This window comes from Lithobates pipiens, unplaced genomic scaffold, assembly GCF_037356315.1.
Source record: "Lithobates pipiens isolate NorthernLeopardFrog02 unplaced genomic scaffold, aLitPip1_a1.2 Scaffold_13, whole genome shotgun sequence".
Taxonomy (NCBI): domain Eukaryota; kingdom Metazoa; phylum Chordata; class Amphibia; order Anura; family Ranidae; genus Lithobates; species Lithobates pipiens.
The window spans coordinates 482,354,669-482,379,575 of NW_027507718.1; positions in this window are offsets into that span (position 1 = coordinate 482,354,669).

Genomic DNA, 24,907 nt, shown 5'->3' on the forward strand with positions numbered 1-24,907 from the left:
TGACCCCGCGCTCGTTTGCCACGTCGCGCACCCGCGTGCGCCCGGTCGTACCGGGACGTAACCGTGTGCGTCCGTTCGCGTTGGCCCGCGCTAAAGGAGAACGACGGGTTCTCAACATGGGACCTCTGTGAGTAGATCTCCTAGGAACGATCGGGATGCCAGGACGGTCGTGACATTGCCCCCCCCCAAGGGGCAGCCTCCGGATGCCCAGTTGTGCCATCCTACCCGGGTGGGATCTCTTGAAAGCAGAAATTAGTCTCTTCGCGTGGATATTGGATTCTGGTTCCCAAGAGTTCTCTTCGGGCCCGTACCCCTTCCATTTAACCAGGAATTGGACCTGGTTCCGCCTCTTCCTGCAATCAAGTAAGGATTCCACCTCGAATTTGATTTCCCCATCGACCATCACAGGCTCTGGAGGATTGGTAACTCGATCAGAAAAAGAATCTGGAACTGCAGGCTTAAGTAGCGATGCGTGGAAAACAGGGTGAATCCGAAAAGATTCCGGAAGCTTTAGCTCGAATGCCACACTATTCAGCTTTCTTACGATTGGGAAGGGGCCCACAAATTTCGGTCCCAATTTCTTGGATGGGCAGGATAGTTTGAGGTTCAGGGTGGACAGCCAGGCCAGATCCCCGACCTTGAGGTCCAGTTCCCCCCTTCTCTTCTTATCGAATACCTCTTTATTATATTCTTGCGACTTGGTCAAGGTTTCTTGCAAAAGTTTGTTATTTGTCTCGAAGAAGTTGAGATTCTCCTGCACCGCTGGAACTGGGCACTCGGGGAGGTCGCCAGACAGAAACAGTGGGTGAAAGCCAAAATTCGCAAAAAATGGAGATTGCTTGGTGGCAGAGTGCATTGAATTATTGTAGGCGAATTCGGCCAAAGGAAGAAGCGGAGCCCAGTCGTCTTGGGAGAACGACGAGAAGCAGCGTAGATACTGCTCCAACGTCTGGTTCATCCTCTCGGTCTGGCCGTTGGTCTGGGGGTGATATGCGGAAGACAAGCGGAGGTCAATTTTCAGCGCACCGCAGAGTGCTCTCCAGAATCTTGAAGTGAATTGCACCCCCCTGTCGGAGGTGATGTTAGCGGGGACGCCATGGAGTCTCACGATCTCTCTGATGAAGGTCCTGGCTGTCTCTGTGGCTGAAGGGGTGCCTCTCATGGGTAGGAAGTGGGCCATTTTGGTAAGCCTATCCACCACGACAAAAATCGTAGAGTATTCTTCTGAAGGGGGTAACTCGACGATGAAATCCATGGAGATCATCCTCCATGGTCTGTCAGGAACGGGCAGTGGCTTCAGTAAACCCCAGGCTCTTGACTTACTGTTCTTGTTTCGGATGCAGACGATACAGGCCTCAACGTATCTCCTGCAGTCATCCTTCATTCGAGGCCACCAGAACGAGCGTCGGAGTAGCTCCAAGGTCTTGTATACCCCGAAATGGCCGGCCAATAGGTGGTCGTGACAAGCGGCCAGAACCGAAGTCCGTGCTTCCTGGGGGATGAAGATCCTGCCTTCGTACCAAAGAAGGTCGTTGCTAGAAGTCAATGGGAAGCCAGGTGGAGGAGTAGTGCCCATGGAGGCCTGCTTAACTTGAGATATTAGATCCCCTTGGAGCAGGAGGAAGCTTCCCGCGGAGAGAATGGTATCTGAAGACGGGGGGTTCTCTGGTTGGCTGAACATGCGCGACAAGGCGTCGGGCTTGACGTTCTTGGATCCTGGACGATAGGTAATATGTAGCGAGAACCTGGAGAAGAACCTGGAGAAGAAGAGCGCCCAACCTTTTTGCTGATTTGAGGTATTCTAGGTTCTTATGGTCTGTATAAACCAGGATCGGGTGGGTGGCGCCCTCAAGGAGGTAGCGCCATTCCTCGAGTGCTGCCTTTATCGCCAACAGCTCACGATCACCGACATCGTAATTCTTCTCTGCGTCGGACAATTTACGGGAGAAAAAGGCGACCGGGTGTAGCAAAGACTTAGGCCCTTGTCTCTGGGAGAGCACCGCCCCTACCGCTATTTCAGAAGCGTCCACTTGCAGGATGTATGGTAGCGCGGAGTCAGGATGCTTTAGGACTGACGCCGAGACAAACTGGTCCTTCAGAGTCTTGAAAGCCTCCTGCGCTTCGGTGGTCCAATGGAACTTCTGACCCTGTTTGGTCAAACCGGTGATAGGGGAGATGATCGAGGAGAATCCTCTGATAAACTTACGATAAAAATTGGCGAACCCCACGAACCGCTGAACTCCCTTCTTATCGGATGGGGCAGGCCAGTCTTGAATAGCAGAGACCTTCTGGGGATCCATCTCCACCCCCTTTATGGAAATAACCAGACCCAGGAACTGGATGCTCTGTCTTTCAAAGATACATTTTTCAGGCTTGGCGTACAGGCCATGAAGTCGGAGACGAGCCAGGACATTCTTGACGTGTTCTCGGTGGTCGGCTAGAGTGGAGGAAAAGATTAGAATGTCATCAAGGTAGATTATTACGAATAAATCAAGGTAGTCTCTAAAAATGTCATTGACAAAGTGTTGGAATGTGGCTGGGGCATTACACAATCCAAACGGCATTACACGGTATTCGAAGTGCCCGAAGCGGGTACGGAAGGCAGTTTTCCACTCGTCACCCCTCCGGATGCGGACAAGATTATAGGCACCCCGGAGGTCCAGCTTGGAGAAGACTTTAGCAGAACCAAGTCTCTGAAAAAGTTCAGGTACCAGTGGCAGGGGGTAGCGATTCTTTATAGTAATTTTATTCAATGCCCGGTAGTCCACACACGGGCGAAGGGAATGGTCCTTCTTCTCGACAAAGAAGATTCCTGCGCCTGCCGGGGAGGTGGAAGGTCTGATGAATCCCTTCTCTAGGTTGTCATCTAAGTAGGACCTCAGGGTACCCAGCTCGGACTCAGATAGGGGGAAGATTCTTCCGAAGGGAATCTCTGCCCCGGGTAGTAATTCAATCGGGCAATCGTATGGCCTGTGGGGTGGTAGAGTTTCAGCCCCTTTTTTACTAAATACATCCAGGAAATCGTGGTAGTCCTTGGGTACAGCTTGTCGGGTCTCAGGGTCTGTTTCCAAACAGAGGAGGGCAGAAGAGTCTCTATCATCAACAGGGCAGCAATGTTGACGGCAATAGTCCGAAGTAAACTCAATCTTTCCAGTGGCCCAATTGATGTTTGGATTGTGCGCTCTCAACCAAGGCATGCCTAGGATGATGGGAAATAGTGGTGACTTAATAACATCTAGGCATAGGAATTCCTGGTGGGTCCCGGCAATGATAGCAGATAAAGGGGTGGTCTTCTGGGTCACTGGTCCGGATTCAAGGGTAGAACCATCGGCCAAAAATACTGAAAGTCCCTTCTCTCTGGGCCGAAGGGGGATCTTGTTCTTTAGAGCGAAGGTCGTATCCACAAAGCCACTACACGCCCCAGAATCAATAACTGCGTGAGTCCGGACAGTCCTTTCTGGAAGCTGTAAAAGAACAGGGACAGCCAGGTGAGTAGTGTTGTTAGGTAGCACAGGCGAAGGAACAGATGGAATGAAAAGGCACTTACGCATCTTTGCTGGGCAAGTGCGAACAAAATGTCCTGAACCTCCCCAGTAAAGGCAGAGGTTCCCAACCCGACGTCGTTGCCGCTCTTCTGGTGTCAGAGAGGGACGGAGTAGGCCCAGCTGCATGGGTTCCGGCTGATCCGGTGTAGCTGTGGCAGGGGCAGGTGGAGCCGCATGACTTGAGCTGGGTACACGTGGCAACATCCAGATGGGGCGTGTGGCTGTGGAAGAGCGCTCCTGGCGACGCTCCCTTAGACGTCTGTCGATCTGGACCGAAATGTCTATGAGGGCCTCCAGGGTCTCTGGGGTGCCTATGCGTGCCAATTCATCCTTCAGCGGTTCAGATAGGCCCAAACGGAACTGGTACCGGAGGGCTGCATCGTTCCATTCTGTGTCGGAACTCCAGCGTCGGAATTCCGACACGTAATCTTCCACAGGCCTGCGACCTTGTTGTAGGGCGTGTAGGGCAGCCTCTGCAGTCGCAGCAAGTTGAGGATCTTCGTAAAGTCTTGACATTGCCAGGAAAAAGGTGTCTAGAGTATCTAAAGATGGATCCTTTCGCTCCAAAAGGCGGTGTGCCCAGGCCTGTGGTTCGTCCGTCAATAGGGAGATGACGAACCCCACCTTGGTCGCCTCGAGAGAGAAGGTTCTTGGTTGCAAAGCGAAAAAGAGTTGCGGAAGGCTCTAAATTTGTTCCGGTTGCCCGAAAACCGTTCCGGGGTAGGGACCCTGGGCTCGGGTGGCATCATCACCACTGATGGTGGGGCATGGTACCCAGAAGCAGCCGGCGGGGTCGCGGACAGGGCTTGAACCTGTTCCTCCAGTCGGCCATAACCTTCCTGCAGACTCTTCACCGCCTGGGTCAGGCCGGCAAGATGGCGGCAGAGCTCGTCCATAGGGGAGGCTCCCTGCGTAGGCTCGGACATGGCTGTCCAGTACTGTCACGTACCTGGTGGACGAGCCTGGAGTGCAGGGAGCGGCCCCTCGTAGCCCCTGGCTCAAGAACCCCTGGAGGTGGAGACAGAGATTCGAAAGTTCAGGGGGCACAAGTGCCTGGCAGGTGTTGGTAGGTCCGGACGACAACAGCAACACGGATGACAGTCGGCAGGAGACAGCAGGAGCAGACTGATGGACTGGCAAGGTGGTGGTTGTCAGTGGAGACAGCGGACACTGGCAGGTCAAGACAGGAACAGCAGGCACAAGCAGATCCGGATGGATCAGTAGGCAGCAGAGTAGTCAGGTACAGGCAGGGTCGGCAGCAGGCGGGCAACACAGTACAAGGGCAGAGGCAGAGACGTGGTCAGGCAGGCAGGTAGTCGGTGGCAGGCAGCAGGCAAACGTGGTCAAGAACAAGCCGGGTCACAGGAATCAAACTAGCAGGTAACAGGTAAACAGAATCTCAGAACACGCTGTAGACTGGACAGCGAGGGGAGAGTGGAAACCGAGTCCTTAAGAAGCCTTTAGGGCGCCAAACCGGTCGCACGACGGGTCTGCGTGCCCCCGTAGGAGGTCGTGCGCCCGTTCGTGACCCCGCGCTCGTTTGCCACGTCGCGCACCCGCGTGCGCCCGGTCGTACCGGGACGTAACCGTGTGCGTCCGTTCGCGTTGGCCCGCGCTAAAGGAGAACGACGGGTTCTCAACATGGGACCTCTGTGAGTAGATCTCCTAGGAACGATCGGGATGCCAGGACAGTCGTGACATGGACTGTGACAGATACTCAGATGAACTGTGACAGATACTTTGATGGGTGGTGACAGGTACTTTGATGGGTGGTGACAGGTCCTCTTTATTGGGGGGGGGCAATCAGTGTGATTGGTGTAGACTGTATGCGGTAACAAGATGTTACCGCAATCTCCTCACACACGATCGGTGTGTCACACTTGCTATACAGTCTTTCCCGGCGGGCAAAGCCCCAGGCCCCAATGGCTTGCCCATTGAATTCTATAGAGCTCACACTGAATTGCTTGCTCCAAGACTGTCCAAGTTGTTCAAATCCTGTTTACAAGCAGGCTCTTTATGCCCCTCCATGAAGGAAGCCCATATTATCCTAATACCTAAGCCCAATAAGGATCCCAAGCTGTGCGCCTCATACAGACCAATTGCACTTCTCAATTGTGTTCTGAAGATCCTTACCAAGTTGCTAGCCATCAGACTAAACAAAGTTATAAAATCCCTTGTAGACCCGAATCAAACAGGCTTTATGCCAGGTATGTCCACAGATACCAACATACTTAGATTATTCTCGATGAACCCCACACAAATCAGGGTACCAGAACGATTGCCACCCTAGACATGGAAAATACTGTGGAATGGGCATATTTATAGGTGGTGATGAGGAGGATGAGATTCCCACTAAAATCTATTGACTGGGTACGTGCGCTCTATACTGGTCCCCTGGCAAACATAAGGCTTAATGGCTTGCTATCTGCCTCGTTTCCCATGCAGAGGGGTACCAGGCAGGGATGCCCTCTCTCCCGGCCCTCTTCGCCCTGGCCATGGAACCCATTGCTGAAGCCCTCAGAATTTCACAAGAGATTCGCAGCCTTAGGGTGGGGTGGCTGGAGGAGAGGGTGGCTCTCTATGCCGATGACATACTGCTTTTCTTGAATGATGCCGGAGCCTCTCTGCAGGGTGCCCTTAGAATTATGAACACCTTCTCAGCCTTCACGGGTTTACGGTTGAATTGGCACAAATCCCAGCTGTTTGTGGTGGACAAAAAGGCTAGATCTTCCTCACCCCCCTTTCTCCCACTGCAGTGGGTCGACAACTTTACCTATCTGGGAATTGTGATATTGAGACATAGTAGGGACTTTGTGAAACTCAACCTGGATCCTGTGTTTGCTAGGGTTAAGACTGGACTGAAGGCATGGCGAAATCTACCCCTCTCACTAATTGGACATATTAACCTCCTTAAAATGAAGGTCCTCGCCAAATTCATGTATATTTTTAGAAACTGTCCTCAGTGACTTTCAAAAAATTTTTTAACTCCATTAAACAACTTTTGACTTCCTTTATCTGGGGATCAAAACTACACAGATACAAATATACCACTTTGACTAGGCTTGAAGATAATGAGTGAAGCTCTGCAGACGAACCAGCTGAACTCTCTCTCTCCACATACAGCATTGTGGCTGAATCCCAATCTCCCGCATTTCTACACCATCCCAGACCCACAGGCTTGAGCCAAAGACAAAATTGTGAAGCTGAAACATATCACTAACCCTGAATTGTCTTCTTTCAGTACTCTGCAATGAAAATGTAATGTACCCGCACATGCACATTTTAGATACCTCCAGATTACTCATGCCTTCAGGTGCTAATTTCTAGGCCAACAGGTAACTTTATCATACTCAGAATTAGAATCTACCCTACAAGTGAAGGACTCGGGAAAGCCCACGTCTCAACTTTATGGCTACCTACTCATGGCTACTAGTCCTGAGCTGTCCTCCCTCCGCAGGAAATGGGTGCGGGACATCCCGGAACTGGATGAAGATGACTGGAGTGAGATTTGGGATTTCCCCTTCTCCCCCCTGGTCTCAGCAAGGGATAAGATGGTTCAATATAAAATGTATGCACAGAGCATATTATATGCCTCGCAGGCACCACAGGATGTCTGCGGCACATTCCCCATTGTGTTGGCAATGTACGCCCAAACCTGGAGAGTTTTTCTATATCTTTTGGAGCCTTCTGGCAATACAACAATACTGGCAAGAGGTGCCAGTGATTAACCACTTGCCGCCCGCCCTATAGGCAATTGACGGCTGCAAAGTGGTTTCATAATCCTGACCGGACGTCATATGACGTGATCAGGATTATGAGCCGCTGCGCGCCCCCGGGGGCGCGCATCGCGGCGATCGTTGTTGCAGGGGTGTCAGTCTGACACCCGGCAACTACGATCTCGGTAAAGAGTCTCCGACGGAGACTCTTTACCACGTGATCAGCCGTGTCCAATCACGGCTGATCACAGTGTAAATGGGAAGAGCCGGTGATCGGCTTTCCCTCACTCGCGTCTGTCAGACGCGAGTAGAGGAGAGCCGATCGGCTGCTCCTCTGACAGGGGGGGTCTGTGCTGATCGATTATCAGCACAGCCCCCCCGAGGATGCCCACACTGGACCACCAGGGACGCCACCAGACCACCAGGGAAAAGGTAATCCTCCCTAGACCACCAGGGATGCCAGTCAGCACAATGGATGCCAATCAGTGCCCATAATGGATGCCAATCAGTGCCCACAATGGGCATCACTGATTGGCATGCATTATTGTTTGGCACTGATTGGCATCCATTACTATAGTATAACACCAATGCCGCCTATGAGTGCCCACCTGTGCTGCCTATGAGTGCCCACCTGTGCTGCCTATCAGTGCCCACCTGTGCCGCCTATCAGTGCCCACCTGTGCCGCCTATCAGTGCCCACCCATGCCCATCTGTGCCGCCTATCCATGCCCATCTGTGTCGCCCATCCATGCCCATCTGTGCCGCCCATCCATGCTCATCTGTGCCGCCTATCCATGCCCATCTGTGCCGCCCATCCATGCCAATCCGTGCCAGCTATCAGTGCTAATTTGTGCCACCTATCAGTGTCCGTCCTTGTCGCCCATCCGTGTCGCCCATCCGTGCCGCCTATCAGTGCTGCCTATCAGTGCCACCTATCAGTGCCGCCTATCAGTGCCACATATCAGTGTCCATCAATGCCACCTCATCAGTGCCACTTCATTGGTGCCACATTGGTGCCCATCAGTGCCGCCTTATCAGTGCCCATCAGTGTAGCCCAATCAGTGCCCATCAGTGAAGGAGAAAACGTACTTATTTACAAAGTTTTGAAACTGAAACAAAAAAAAACATTTTTTTTTTCAACATTTTCGGTATTTTTTTATTTGTAGCGCAAAAAATAAAAACCGTAGAGGTGATCAAATACCACCAAAAGAAAGCTCTATTTGTGGGAAAAAAATGATAAAAATTTCATTAGGGTACAGTGTAGCATGACCGCACAATTGTCATTCAAAATGCGACAGCGCTGAAAGCTCAAAATTGGTCTGGGCAGGAAGGTGTTTAAGTGCCCTGTATTGAAGTGGTTAAACGTGTAACCAAGCTCCATATACCATGCGACCCAAGATATTGTTTGTTAGGATTGGTTAAACAACTGTCAGTGACCATAGCCAGGAGAATACTCATTAACCTCTTACTGTTTTATGCTCGTAAAGCCATCACAATGAATTGGAAGCATCCATCCCCTCCTCCTATCCAATTCTGCAAGGGTCTGATAAATTCCAGTCTACCCTTCTATAAGGCCACCTATGCAAACGGGGGTTGCCCCAACAAATTTAATAAGGTTTGGGAATGTTGGCTTGATGACTCCACTAAAAAAAGCAGCGATCAAGCCTATTCTAGTTAAAACATAGTCTCTGACCACACACTCAGTCCCGACGTAGCCACCCTAATTTGTATCCTGATATCCCAGGTTTGAGCATAATTATCCCTGAACTGAACCCTCTCCCCACATTGGGGCAGTAGTTTATTAGATTGTTTTGTTTCGTTCTTATGTTTTATGTTGCTGTAAGAGAATGTAACCTTTTGGTCTTGCTCCTGCATGGGCTACAACTCTATGTGTAATTTGAAAATTTAATTAAAAAAAAGTTGAACTCTAGGCACAAAAACATTAATTGAAATATATTTTTTAATAACCGCAAAAGCTATAAATCTACTTTGTGTGCACTAAATTACTTTGCAAAACCTAGTTATCACCTTAGGTGACGTCATCATTGTGCTGTACATGGCCCAGCAGGCCCCACCCACTACAGGCTGCTTGCAGAAAGCTACAGGAGGGGACGGAGACAAGACCAGTCACCATGCACAAGGAGGAAAACTTGACACTGGATTACTGCACAGATCTGGACGAAATACACAAAAACGCCAAGACTTAAGTAAGAATGCTTTATAATATTTTTACCTAACAAGTGCCACACCCACTTTGGCTGGTATTTTTTTTTTTTTTTTATAAAGTTGGCAACTTTACCCATCACACATAATTATGGTAACTGGGCAGCTGCTGTTTCCCCTACCATCAGTGGGTTGGGGGTGCCTTTCCCAATGTGACACAACCCAGCAAGCAATAATGGTCCTATGTGTATGGTTCTCAAGCCTCATACACACAATCTGACTTTCCGACGGGAAATGTTTGATGACAGTCTGTTGTCGGTAAATCCAACCGTGTGTATGCTCCATCGGCCAATTTTTGTAGGACTTTCCGCCAACAAATGTTGACTAGCAGGTTTTCACATTTTCCGTGGACAAATGTGGGTTGTTGGATTTTCCGAGCGTGCGTACACAAGTCCGTTGGACAAAAGTCCAAAGTACAAACAGGCATGCTCGGAAGCAAGGACGAGCCAGAAGCGGTCGGTCTTGTAAACTAGCGTTTGTAATGGAGACATTTGTGACGTGGCAAATTATGAAATCTCCAAATGCAGCCCACAATTCTCTTCCTCTTTAACCGCTTACCGCCCTTGTTCTTGGCGGGCGTCATATGAAGTCCATCACTGGGCATGGCTGTTTACCACTTGATTGGCCGTGATGAAGTCACGGCCGATTACAGATGGTACTGCCCCACTGCGCACAATCGTGAGCGTGCTGCGCGTGCACGTAGGTGGCAGTGTGTTTTCGGGAATCCACGTGATTGGCTGTGATCCTTTGGCAGCCGGTCACTAAATGTAAACATAGAATGGTAACAAGATGTTACTGGCTCTTCCCTCCTCACACACCGATTGTGTGTGAGAAGGAGATTGCAGTAACATCTCGTTACCGCTTACAGTGTACACCAAAACACACAGATTGCCCCCCCCCCCAATAAAGATGACCTGTCACCACCCATCAAAGTACCTGTCACAGTTCATCTGAGTGCCTGAGTACCTGTCACAGTCCATCAGAGTACCCTAGTACCTGTCACAGTCCATCTTAGTACCCGAGTACCTGTCACAGTCCATATGAGTACCTGTTACAGTCCATATGAGTACCCGAGTACTTGTCACAGTCCATATGAGTACCCGAGTACCTGTCACAGTTCATCAGAGTACCCGAGTACCTGTCACAGTCCATATGAGTACCTGAGTACCTGTCACAGTCCATATGAGTACCCGAGTACCTGTCACTGCCCTTCAGAGTACCCAAATACCAGTCACCAGCCCATCAGAGTACCCAAGTACCTATCTTTATCCCATCAGAGTACCCGAGTACATGTCACCAGCCCATCAGAGTACCCAAGTACCTGTCACCAGCCCATCAGAGTACCTGTCACCAGCCCATCAGAGTACTTGAATACGTATTTGCAGCCCATGCATCATAGAATATACGTTTGGGTGTTTGCTTTCCAAAATTGGGTAATTTGGTGAGTAATTCCACTGTCCTGGTGCTCAAGGACCTTCAAAAATGTGATAGGTAGGAATGAAATGAGATGTGTAATTTATGCCCCTAGAATGCCTGAAGGTACTACTTCAATGTTGGGCCTCTGTATGTGGACAGGCTGTGTAAAAGTCTCACACATGTGGTATCGCCATACTCTGGAAAAGTAGCAGAATTTATTTTTGGGGTGTCATTTTTGCTATATACATGCTATGTGTTAGAAATATCTTATAAATTGACAACTTTGTCTAAAAAAAAAATGTATTTCCATTTTTTTTCCACATTTTCCAAAAACTTCTACTACTACTTATTATGCCTCATAGATCATAAGTTTGGGTGTTTGCTTTCCAAAATGGGGTAATTTTGTGTGAAATTCCATTGTCCTGGTGCTCTAGGGAAGAGTAACAAAATTTATTTTGCGGTGTAATTTGTTGTACGCATATGCTGTGTGTGAGAAATAACCCGATAATATGACAATTTTGTAAACAAAAAAAAATAAATCTTCTGAAATCTTTTGCAAAGAATTGTGAGAAAAAATATAAGTTAAAAAAAACTCACCATGCTACTTAATTAATACCTTGGAATGTCTACTTTCTAAAAAGTTTGCACAAAGACAAAATAATATACAATAATTTGGGTTATTTTTACCAATGATATATAGCAGTATAAATTTTGGCCAAAATTTATGAAGAAAAATTACTAATTAGCAAAATGTTATGACAGAAACAAAGAAAATGGCATTTTGTTTCACAAAATTTACGTTTTTTTTTTATTTATAGCGCAAAAAATTTAAAACCCACTAGTGATTAAATACCACTAAAAGAAAGCTATATTTGTGTGAAAAAAAAGGACGCAAATTTCATATGGGTACAGTGTTTCATGAGTAATTGTTATTCAAAGTGTGAGCGCTGAAAGCTGAAAATTGGTCTGGGCAGGAAGAGGGTGTAAGTGCCCTGTATTGAGGTGGTTAATAGGATAATAATGAAGTTGCTTTGCTGGTGATTAGTGATGGCCGAACGGTTCGCCCGGCGGTCGTTTCGCGGCGAATTTCCGACTTTCGCCGTCCGCGGGTTCGAACGCCTTTTTCCGTCGTTCGCCCCGGCGGACTTACGTGTTTAATGTATACAAGAACTTTAACCTTTCGTGACACGTTTATCATGTGTTACAGGACAACCAATTGAGACATGACAGCTCATGGACACTTGGACATTCCCCCTAACCTATAAATACACCCGATCCGGTGGCCATTTTACATTCTTTCTTCTGTCACTGTAGGGAAAGGATCCTGTGTGGAGTAGGGACAGAGAAAACGCTAGCTATTTGGTACACAAAAGTTCTTTTCAGGACTGGTATAGGTGTTAGGTCAGCAGCCTGAGTTTCTTTTGTCAGTTTAGATAAAGGGACAGAGCGCTGTATGCTGCTATTTTAGGGACAGCTCAGCCAGATTAGTCTTTCTTCATCATCATCATCATCATCATCATTAGCTGTTACTATCAGGTCCACAAAAGAGCTGTTCCAGCTAATCGTTCCAGCCTACTCTTTTTTGCCAATTTGTATAGGGACAGGCAGGAAGCAGTGTGTCAGGCAGTGAGGATAATTTTAAAGACTTGCTGTTACTATTAGTTCCACAAAGGTTCTTTTCAGGACTGGTATCAGTGGTACGGTAATAGGCTTGTACACGTATAATATTCTTTCTTCCAAATATAGAAAGAATATTATACTTGACTGCTGCCCTTCTGCTGCAGTCTGCTAATCATTCACAACTCACTTGTTCCACAAAAGTTCTTATAAGGACTGGTAACTTGGTCTGTCTAGGGTGCTACGGTACATAGGCTTGGGTGCGGTACAGTCTGCTGTTCTGTAAGGACCGCTATCGGTCCACAATAGATAGGGTTGCCGTGCACTACTGCTGACCGCTGCCCTATACTGCAGCAGTCCTTCAGCGGTATAGGGACTGACGCACAGTCTGCTAAACACTAATACACAACCTGCTTGGTCCACAAAAGTTCTTATAAGGACTGGTAACTTGGTATAGGGTGCTACGGTACATAGGCCTGAGTGCGTTACAGTCTGCTGTTCTGTAAGGACCGCTATCGGTCCACAATACATAGGGTTGCCGTGCACTACTGCTGACCGCTGCCCTATACTGCAGCAGTCCTTCATTGGTATAGGGACTGACGTACAGTCTGCTAATCACTAACACACAACCTGCTTGGTCCACAAAAGTTCTTATAAGGACTGGTAACTTGGTATAGGGTGCTACGGTACATAGGCCTGAGTGCGTTACAGTCTGCTGTTCTGTAAGGACCGCTATCGGTCCACAATACATAGGGTTGCCGTGCACTACTGCTGACCGCTGCCCTATACTGCAGCAGTCCTTCAGCGGTATAGGGACTGACGCACAGTCTGCTAAACACTAACACACAACCTGCTTGGTCCACAAAAGTTCTTATAAGGACTGGTAACTTGGTATAGGGTGCTACGGTACATAGGCCTGAGTGCGTTACAGTCTGCTGTTCTGTAAGGACCGCTATCGGTCCACAATACATAGGGTTGCCGTGCACTACTGCTGACCGCTGCCCTATACTGCAGCAGTCCTTCAGCGGTATAGGGACTGACGCACAGTCTGCTAAACACTAACACACAACCTGCTTGGTCCACAAAAGTTCTTATAAGGACTGGTAACTTGGTATAGGGTGCTACGGTACATAGGCCTGAGTGCGTTACAGTCTGCTGTTCTGTAAGGACCGCTATCGGTCCACAATACATAGGGTTGCCGTGCACTACTGCTGACCGCTGCCCTATACTGCAGCAGTCCTTCATTGGTATAGGGACTGACGTACAGTCTGCTAATCACTAACACACAACCTGCTTGGTCCACAAAAGTTCTTATAAGGACTGGTAACTTGGTATAGGGTGCTACGGTACATAGGCCTGAGTGCGTTACAGTCTGCTGTTCTGTAAGGACCGCTATCGGTCCACAATACATAGGGTTGCCGTGCACTACTGCTGACCGCTGCCCTATACTGCAGCAGTCCTTCATTGGTATAGGGACTGACGTACAGTCTGCTAATCACTAACACACAACCTGCTTGGTCCACAAAAGTTCTTATAAGGACTGGTAACTTGGTATAGGGTGCTACGGTACATAGGCCTGAGTGCGTTACAGTCTGCTGTTCTGTAAGGACCGCTATCGGTCCACAATACATAGGGTTGCCGTGCACTACTGCTGACCGCTGCCCTATACTGCAGCAGTCCTTCATTGGTATAGGGACTGACGTACAGTCTGCTAATCACTAACACACAACCTGCTTGGTCCACAAAAGTTCTTATAAGGACTGGTAACTTGGTATAGGGTGCTACGGTACATAGGCCTGAGTGCGTTACAGTCTGCTGTTCTGTAAGGACCGCTATCGGTCCACAATACATAGGGTTGCCGTGCACTACTGCTGACCGCTGCCCTATACTGCAGCAGTCCTTCATTGGTATAGGGACTGACGTACAGTCTGCTAATCACTAACACACAACCTGCTTGTTCCACAAAAGTTCTTATAAGGACTGGTAACTTGGTATAGGGTGCTACGGTACATAGGCTTGAGTGCGGTACAGTCTGCTGTTCTGTAAGGACCGCTATCGGTCCACAATAGATAGGGTTGACGTGCACCACTGCTGACCGCTGCCCTATACTGCAGCAGTCCTTCAGCGGTATAGGGACTGACGTACAGTCTGCTAAACACTAATACACAACCTGCTTGGTCCACAAAAGTTCTTATAAGGACTGGTAACTTGGTATAGGGTGCTACGGTACATAGGCTTGAGTGCGGTACAGTCTGCTGTTCTGTAAGGACCGCTATAGGTCCACAATAGATAGGGTTGACGTGCACCACTGCTGACCGCTCACCTATACTGCAGCAGTCCTTCAGCGGTATAGGGACTAAGAGTTTTGTCACAGGGTCATTTAAAAAATGACATGCAGAGGAAGAGGCAGGCCCTTCCGCAGGGGTGGTAGGGGTAGGGCAGGAGCAACAGGCTTGAGCCAAAGTGGGAAGTTGCAGAAGGTGCGTTCAATTACTTTAAAGGATGCACCAGACTTGGTTGAGTGGCTCGCTCAGCCTTACTCTTCTGCACCCTCCTCATCCTCTCGATCTGCACCCTCTTCTTCACTCTCTGCTATGTGCACCCCCAAAGACACTACCACCAACAACACGACCACCACCACCACCACCACATACCTTCCGCTTGAGTCACTGGAATTATTTTCCGATCCATATCAAGAGGACATTTCTGATGCGCAGCCACTCTTGGTATTGGATCAGGAAGAGGAGGTAGCAACAAGCGCTACTCAGCAGTCTGACGCCAGTACCCAGATCAGCCCAAGGAGGAGGTTGGTCCCCGGTGTTGCTGCCTACTCCGAGATCTCTACTTATAGCGGTGGGGAAGGTGACGTTGATGATGACGTGTCTAGTGATGTCACGTGGGTGCCCACAAGAGAGGAAGAGGAGGGGAGTTCAGAGGGAGATATGGACCAGCAGATAGGGAGGAGAAGCAGCAATGACTTACATTGCACAGCAGGGACAAAGCAGACTGCAAATGTATCAGGAGCGAGTCATCGACCATGTACGGTCACATCTGGCGCTCCCAGGACACCGGCACATGGCTCCGCAGTGTGGGCTTTTTTTAACGTGTCCGCTGCTGACAATAGCGTTGCCATCTGCAATCTTTGCAGTCAACGCGTTAGTCGCGGTAAGCCCAATACTCACCTAGGGACGACCGCCTTAAGAAGGCACATGAGCAGCCATCACCGAGCCCAGTGGGAGCAACGGAACACACAAAGCCACACTGCAGGCTCTCACCGTCCAGCCTCGTCTTCTACTTCTCCTTCTCCTCTCTCCTCACAATTGTCCTCCACTCCACCTTCCATCACGCCAAGCTCACATTTTTCTGCAAAAAGGCAGGCTTCCGTGGGCCTAATGTTTGAGCGTAAAAAAATGATGACGCCGGATAACCCTCTTGCCCAACGGTTGGCGGCTGGCTTGTCAGAACTCATAGCCCGCCAACTACTGCCATATAAACTGGTGGACTCGGAGGCCTTTCGCAAATTTGTGGCCATTGGAACACCACAATGGAAGGTCCCAGGAAGGAAGTATTTCTCAGAGAAGGGCATCCCAGAGCTATATGGCCATGTTCAGCGGCAAGTGAATGTATCTCTGGCACACAGTGTCGGTGCCAAGATACATCTGACCACAGACACGTGGTCTAGCAAACACGGGCAGGGAAGGTATATCAGTTTTACTGCCCACTGGGTGAACCTTCTGACGGCCGTCAAGCATGTAACCCGTGGCACCCGTGTAGATTTGGTTTTACCGCCACGGATTGCATGCAGGCCTGACTCTTCTTCTCCTCCTCCTACTCCATCCTCCTCCCTCTCCTCCTCAGCTGCCTCCTCCTTTTCCGCTGCTAGCGTCTCTTCCACTGCACCGCCCAAGCTCCCCAGAACCTATTCCACATGCCAGGTGAGACGTTGCCATGCCGTGCTGCGTCTGTTGTGCCTGGAAGCAAAGAGCCACACTGGCCCGGCACTCCTTTCAGCTTTGCGTTCACAGGCAGATGAGTGGCTAACACCGCTCAATTTGACAGTTGGTAAAGTGGTGTGTGACAACGGTGCCAATCTGCTTAGCGCATTGAAACAGGGCAAAATCACGCACGTGCCGTGCATGGCACACGTCTTAAACTTGGTCGTGCAGCGATTCCTTGTCAAATACCCTGGGGTCCAGGACATCTTGCGGCAGGCAAGGAAAATCTCGGCCCATTTCAGAAGATCTTACACGGCCATGGCTCGCCTTGCTGACATTCAGCGGCGACACCATCTGCCGGTCAGACGTCTTATTTGCGATTGCCCGACGCGATGGAACTCAACCTTCTATATGCTTGATAGGCTGCTCCAGCAGAAACGTGCAGTTAACGTCTACCTGTATGAACTCTGCGAAAGAAACGGTTCTGGGGAGCTGGGTTTTTTTTCACCGCGCCAGTGGCTGCTCATGCGCGACACATGCAGACTTCTGCGGCCATTTGAGGAGATCACCAAACTGGTCAGTCGCAGCCATGGCGCCATCAGTGACATGGTACCTTATGCCTTCTTTCTGGAGCGTGCATTGCGTCGTGTCATTGATCAGGCTGTGGAGGAGCAGGAGCGGGAAGATGAGGAAGTCGCAATGCTGGATGAATTCCCAGGGGGGGCTACTCTATCTGAGACAAGTCAACAACAGGAGTCTGATGAGGAGTCAGAGGAGGATGGTGCCGGGGCGGATGAGCAGGAGCAAGAAGAGCATGCTTTAAACCTTTCTGGGATCCCTGTTGTGCGAGGATGGGGAGAGGAGAATGAAGAGGACGACATTATCCTGGATGATGAGCAGGAGCCAGGCCACCACACCGCTTCCACTTTAGTGCAAATGGGGGCCTTCATGCTCCAGTGTTTTAATAGGGACCCCCGTATAAAAAGCATGAGGGTCAAGGACCAGTACTGGGTGGCAACGTACTTAGACCCCCGGTACAAACACAAAATGGCGGAAATGTTACCGCCGTCGCAGAGGGCTGTCAGAATGCAGCACTTCCAGGCCTTGCTTCGAGAAATGCTGCATTCTGCTTTTGCGTGCGCTGGCAGAGGAGCAATTCCCACTCCCAGAGAAGGATTTGCGGGTACCAATCCAACAGCGCCTGCAAGAAGAGGCCGGTTTGAAGATGTGTTGGTGACTTCGGATATGAGGTCATTCTTTCAGCCGACCCATCGACAGGTGTCATCCGGATCCAGCATCAGGGAACGCCTAGACCGTCAGGTGTCCGACTACATTGGGTTAACGGCCGATGTGGACGCTCTGAGGAGTGATGAACCCCTAGACTACTGGGTGGGCAGGCTTGACCTCTGGCCAGAGCTTGCCCAATTTGCAATCGAACTGTTGGCTTGCCCCTCATCCAGTGTCCTGTCCGAAAGGACGTTCAGCGCAGCAGGGGGGATTGTGACCGATAAGCGTACTCGCCTAGCTCACCACAGTGTTAACTACCTCACATTTCTAAAAATGAATGAGGCATGGATCTCGGAGGAATTCAACACATGTGATCAGTAGACCATGTATATGTCTATAAACAATTTTTGGAATCAAGCACACAGACCTTCTTAATTCATTTGGCTCACTTCCCTGACCCAAAAAAGCACACCGTACTATATGCCCCTACCCTCCTCTTTGAAGAGGTTGAGCGGTGTCATATTTCTACTGGGGCTGCTTATTATGAGGGGTTCCCACCATCCCTGTGCTGTGCTGACTTCCTCCTGGGTGTTCTTATTATGAGGGGCTCCCACCATCCCTGTGCTGTGCTGACTTCCTCCTGGGGGTTCTTATTATGAGGGGATCACACCATCCCTGTGCTGTGCTGACTTCCTCCTGGGGCTGCTTACGGTGCTGCTGTCAGCGCTGTATGTCACGGAGCTGCTGTCAGCGCTGTATGTCACGGAGCTGCTGTCAGCGCTGTATGTCACGGAGCTGCTGTCAGCGCTGTATGTCACGGAGCTGCTGTCAGCGCTGTATGTCACGGAGCTGCTGTCAGCGCTGTATGTCACGGAGCTGCTGTCAGCGCTGTATGTCACGGAGCTGCTGTCAGCGCTGTATGTCACGGTGCTGCTGTCAGCGCTGTATGTCACGGAGCTGCTGTCAGCGCTGTATGTCACGGAGCTGCTGTCAGTGCTGTATGTCACGGAGCTGCTGTCAGCGCTGTATGTCACGGAGCTGCTGTCAGCGCTGTATGTCACGGAGCTGCTGTCAGCGCTGTATGTCACGGTGCTGCTGTCAGCGCTGTATGTCACGGAGCTGCTGTCAGCGCTGTATGTCACGGAGCTGCTGTCAGTGCTGTATGTCACGGAGCTGCTGTCAGCGCTGTATGTCACGGAGCTGCTGTCAGCGCTGTATGTCACGGAGCTGCTGTCAGCGCTGTATGTCACGGTGCTGCTGTCAGCGCTGTATGTCACGGAGCTGCTGTCAGCGCTGTATGTCACGGAGCTGCTGTCAGCGCTGTATGTCACGGAGCTGCTGTCAGCGCTGTATGTCACGGAGCTGCTGTCAGCGCTGTATGTCACGGAGCTGCTGTCAGCGCTGTATGTCACGGTGCTGATGTCAGTGCTCTGTATTACGGTGCTGCTGTCAGTGCTCTGTATCTCCTGCACCCTCTTGTTTGCCTACCCTGGTCCCTGACCTTCCCTCTCCTCCATTGCCTTCATTAGCTCCATAGTCCTGAATTGTCAGAACAATTTCCCAAATAAAAAAAAAATGCTTGTAGTTATCGATCCCAAATTCACCTCATACATGTATTATGCTATTGTCCAGGTGGTGGGACTACGTGCTACCCCCTAATAATTACCCCGTGGCCGCAAATTCGACCTAAAGGTTTGCGAAATTCGCCTCCCATTGAAGTCAATGGAGCCCGCGGCGAACGGTCGTTTTCGCGAACGTTTGTGCCCGTTCGCGTTTCGCGTTCGCGAAACGTCCCGTCGGAAGTTCGTCCATCACTACTGGTGATACTGATGGAGTTATTGCAAACAAATTTTCAAAGGCTACAGTATATTTTTCTAGTGATGTCAAGAATAATATTATTATGTTTTTTTTTTTAATTTTATTTGTGCAAGTTACCACAACACCATTATCCCGTAGTTTTTAAGATCAAAGATACAACTGTGTTGGGTTTCCCTTGTCAATTTTACATTGTATTTTTTAAAATGTAACTGCCGACTCCCAAACTGTCATTTGAAATAAAACACATAGCCAAGTATTACTCTCCACATTTTTTTTATTGTGCATTAAAAAAAGAAAACAAATAAAATTACACATGCTATCTGTCAATAGAACTTAACCGATAAGTGCATTCTATGCATCCAAAAATATAGAAAATATACCAAATCAAATAATTATTCTACCAAAAAAATTATGTCAAAGCAAAGCAATAACTCCAAGGGCAATATTAAATAACACGTTATCTCCTCCGATTCCGCAACATGTCTGGCTGACGAACGGTCGTTCAGAAACAAACTGAAAAGTGCAAAATGAAAAGCGTGAATCAGCACTAACCAAACTTCTACTAACATGAAATTAGCAGAAGGAGCCCAAAGGGTGGCACTAAAGAGCTGAAAAACCATGTAGTACGTCTAGTATGTCACTACGTTCGTAATTGTTGGCCAACATTTGTGTGGCCGTGTGTATGCAACACAAATTTTGCCCAACGCCCTTCAGACAAAATTCCATGGTTTTGTTGGCCAATAATACGATCATGTGTACGAGGCTTTAATGTTTATTGTGTTGGCACAACAGTATACAAGTACATAAGTACAAAATACGATAATCTACACTATTAGGCTTTATCTTTACTGTTCAGTTATTTTAAATTATAATTTATCTATTATTATTATCAATTCATTATCCACAAAAATGACTATCTCCTTTACTACCCCGTTCAATACGATTTGCAATATCCTTTATATCCTTTTTGTACTCTTTATATATAGAGCAGGACACAATATGATTTCCCCCAATTTATTATTTTAAATGTTTTTATATCATTCATTTCATTTGTTTTTTTTTATATTTTTGTAAACTGACATAAATACTCAACCTGTATTTGATGTATGCTATGATGTCACTTTGTCATTTTTCATAAACCTTCAATAAATTTTAATTGTGAAAAAAAAATAAAAAATCAGCAACTTTATTGCTAAATAACCAAATTCACGTTCCTTAAAAGAAAACGCAACATCTCAACAACGCCATCTAGTGCACAATCAAATGAACTCCAAACAGACTTTCAGGTTGTCCAATGAATACTTTGTAAGTTTTGAAAGAACATCTGAGCATGTGTTTGTATTGTGACTATATAAATAGACTAAGCCCTTGTACACACGGTCAGACATTCCGACGGAAAATGTCCGATCGCACCGTATTGTCGCATAATCCGACCGTGTGTGGGCTTCATCTGACTTTTTCCGTCGGAATGTCCTACCAACAAAGTTTGAGAGCTGGATATTAAAAAATGTCAACAACATGATCCGATCAGACTTTGTCCGATCGTTTGTAGAGAATTCCGATCGGACAAAGTGCCACGCATGCTCAGATCAAATTCCTAGACCAAAGCTATTGGCTACTAGCCTGAACATAGTCCCGTTGTAACTAAATAATGTCATCACGTTATGAACAATCGGACTTTCCGACATCTTTGTCTGACCGTGTGTATGCAACACCAGTTTTCCAACTGATTTTGTTGTCAGAATGTCCCACCGTGTGTACAAGGGCTAATAAATGTGGCCCTGCTCTCTGTTTGAATAAGTACTATATATATATATATATATATATATATATATATATATATATATATATATATATATAGTACTGTGCAAAAGTTTTAGGCAGGTGTGAATAAATCCTGTAAATTAAGAATGCTTTCAGAAATAGAAGTGTTACCAGTTTATTTTTATCAATTCACCCCTTCCCGCTGACAGTACACATATGTGCGTATCTGTCTTTGTGCTAGGAGCACGCCACCCAGCACACTCCCAGCACAGGGACTGAACTTGCAATGGGAGCCCCGGGCCCCACACTAACAACTGGGACCCAGGACATCGGGTACCCAGTCACCTGATTGCTGTGAGAGCCTCTGATTGGCTATCAAAGTAATCAGCCACTGTGCAGCTCACCCCGCGTTTATTTTTTCTCTGAATAGAGGGAGAGATACATTATATCCTTCCTTCCTTGCAAAAAGAAAAATGTAAATAAACAAAAACAAAAAAAAAATAGCTAGATCAAGGTTTGATTTAGGTCAGTGCCAGGGTTAGTGCTTGGGTCAAGGTATGGGTCAAAGGTCAAGGTCATGGTAAGTATATTTGGGCAGTATTAAAAAAAAATACTATCAGTGTCAGTGTGTTTTAGATAAAAACAAAATAAAAAACAAAACAAAATAGGCACTATTGTTTCTGGGCCCTACAATGAGTGCAAATAACAAATAACATACACATATGTGGTATCACTGCAATCACCAAGAGCAGAAAAATTTGTTTTGGTTTGTTCTTTGGTGGTAGATTATGGTAGTAGCAAGAAATAAACAAACAAAAAAACATTTTGGGCCAGTTTTACGTTGATACTAAAAAATATCTGTAGATATCCATCCAATCGTACGGAACGCAATGACGTTATTTCGTTACGTCGGGACTACGTTCAGGCTAGTAGCTAATAGCTTTGGTCTAGGAATTTGATCTGAGCATGCGTGGCACTTTGTCCGATCGGAATTCTCTACAAACGGATCATGTTGTCGGAAAGTTTTATAGCCCAGCTCTAAAACTTTGTCCGTCGGATATTCCGATGGAAACAGTCCGATGGAGCCCACACACTGTCGGATTATCCGAGAACACGGTCCGATCAGACATTTTCCGTCGGAATGTCCGGCTGTGTGTATAAGGGCTTACAGGTTGTATAGGTTTTGTACATGTTCTTTTTTTTAAATACCTAATAAAAACCTTTAAAATCAGGAAAATTTAAATGAAAGTGTAAAAAATAATAAAAAAATCAATAAAATTTTTTAAAACTACTGACACAATTCACAATTCATCTTTACCCGGGCTTCCTTCTGGGTTTTCGGACTGTGTGAGTGGCCGGAGCCCCAATGACATCACTTCCATGCATGCGGGCGGGTGCCGTCATTTGTGGCACAGGACTGGCCTGGGTGGCCGTCTGCTCAGAACATATAGGAGATATAAAAATTATGCATGGGAGTTTATTCCCACTTCAATAAGACCTCATCTGGAATATGCAGTTCAGTTCTTGACACCAGCTCACAAAAGATGACATGGGACTGGAGAGAAAGCAGAATAGATCTATTCTTCTCAAGATTCATTGACAGATTGGTGCAGGAAACGTCTGTTTTTCGTGTGGCTACACTCACTTGTGGGGCCTCTATGGAGCTCTACTGTAAGCACTGCAACATGCGCACCTCCCTCAGGGACTACAGACAGATGTGAAGCTGCTCTCTACGCAGACGCATCATTTATAAACGTGCCTACCTGTATTTATGTAAACTGACCACTAGATGTCAGTAAAGTCCTGTTTTATATCTGTTTATGAGAAATAACTATTTAAAGTATAGTACTTTGGGACTAAAGCCTCGTACACACAATCTGATTTTCTGACGGGAAATGTTCGATGACAGGCTGTTGGTAGAAAATCCGACCGTGTGTACGCTCCATCAGACAATTGTTGGCCAACTTTCCGTGAACAAATGTTGGATAGCAGGTTTTAAAATTTTCCACCAACAAATGTGTGTTATCGGATTTTCCGAGCGTGTGTACACAAGTCCGTCGGACAAAAGTTCGAAGTACAAACACGCATGCTCGGAAGCAAGGACAAGCCAGAAGCTGTTGGTCTAATAAACTAAAGTTCGTAATGGAGAATTTACATTCGTGACGTGGCAAATTATGAAATCTCGAAATGCAGCGCACATTCTCTTCTTCTTTAATGGGATAATAATGAAGCTGCTTTGCTGGTGATACTGATGGAGTTATTGCAAATTAATTTCAAAGGCTTTTTTTTTATAGTGATATCAAGAATAATATTATTATGCTTGTTTTTGTGGGGCAACACCCAACAAGATCAAAGATACAACTACTGTATGTTGGTGTCCCTTGTCTATTTTACATTGTATTTTTTTTTATGTAACTGTCTACTCTCAAACTGTCATTTGAAGTAAAACACATAACCATGTATTATTCTCCACAATTTTTTTTATTGTGCATTAACAAAATAAGACAAATAAAATTCAACATGCTATATGCCAATAGAACTTAACCAAATGGCTATATATATATATATATATATATATATATATATATATATATATATATATATATATACTATCTGTCAAGTTAAATCGTTCAGGAGAGGATGTAAAAGCGTCCCGTGTACATGAAGCCTTACTTTCCATCTCTAAGGACTACATATCCCATGGTAACTTGCTGCCTGCAAGTAGTGATTCCTGTACTGACTCCGCCTCCGTAAACTCCTCCTCTCAGCACCTCTGTTGTCCAGAAGGCAGACTGTGAAATGTGTCACACAGCAGTGCCTATTTACAGGACATGGTGACTACGTGCCACAGAATTCAGGGAAGTAAATGTGGGAGGACTTATACAAAGTAAGTTTACAAACTTCAAGACCATTCAGAAAAATATGAGTAGGCTGGAAATAATTGAAATACAATGTGGAATATGTGATTTTACATTTGGACCCTAGATACAGCATACATTAGGGTTGCCACTTGTCCGGTTTTGACCCGGACAGTGCGGCTTTGGACAGATGTGCCTGGCATTCAAGCCGCCTGAACCCCAACACATATAGCAGCAGTTCAACATAGAACAGTGCATCCTGATTCTTGTGCCCACCATCAGTGTTGCACTGATACCTGTATTTTATGAAGCGGGGGTAACAATGACCCCTGTTTTATAGGAGGTAACACTGTCCAATAAAGCATGCCACATTATTGCTCTCCTTAATGCACCCAAAGGTGTCCCAGGTTTTTACAATCCTATAGTGTATACTACAAAAAAATTTGCCATGCACCGCTAAAGTGTTCGGATTTGGCTTGAAAAAAAGGTGGCAACCCTATACTAGATACTGCAGCTGCTGACTTTTAATAATCGGACACTTACCTGTCCTGGAGTCCAGGAATGCTGTCCCCCCTCCCCACCCTGAAAGGTGCCAAATGTGGCACCAGAAAGGTTGAGGAGTACAACAAGCAGAAGTTCAACTTTTGGGTGGAACTCCACTTTAAGGTCTTGTGCACACAGGCTTATGAAAATAATGTGTTTATGTGTGTACATGCAATTTTTATGTTTAACCTTAGCCAGTGCTATAGCCAAAATACAGCTACAGCTTGGACTTACATTGCTGGGAG